At 62.0% G+C, this 208-nt stretch overlaps 1 protein-coding gene across 1 annotated transcript in view; it reads right to left on the reverse strand.

Moving 5' to 3' along the window:
• The window catches only part of GALK1 (galactokinase 1), a gene marked incomplete at its 5' end in the record, with an annotated part of 3,969 nt that overhangs the window by 2,998 nt on the left and 763 nt on the right, over window positions 1–208 (reverse strand). The window lies entirely within an intron of this gene.

Below are 208 nucleotides of genomic sequence, written 5' to 3' on the forward strand. Positions count from 1 at the left end.
AAATCACCGTCATCTGTGCCAGAGCAGAGAGACGCAGGTTAGCACCTCTGGGACCCTCGCCCCTTGCCCTGGAGCAAGGGCAGCACACACGAAGGTAGAGGGTTGCTTTCCCACAGAGCAGGGTTTTGCCCCAGGAACGGGGGTGCCAGGGGCCAGGACCAGCTGCTGCCATACCAGGGCAGAGCTGCTGGAGGAAGGTGTAGGTAGG

The sequence above is a fragment of the Buceros rhinoceros genome, unplaced genomic scaffold (genome assembly GCF_000710305.1).
Source record: "Buceros rhinoceros silvestris isolate BGI_N320 unplaced genomic scaffold, ASM71030v1 scaffold31191, whole genome shotgun sequence".
In the NCBI taxonomy this organism is placed as follows: Eukaryota; Metazoa; Chordata; class Aves; order Bucerotiformes; family Bucerotidae; genus Buceros; species Buceros rhinoceros.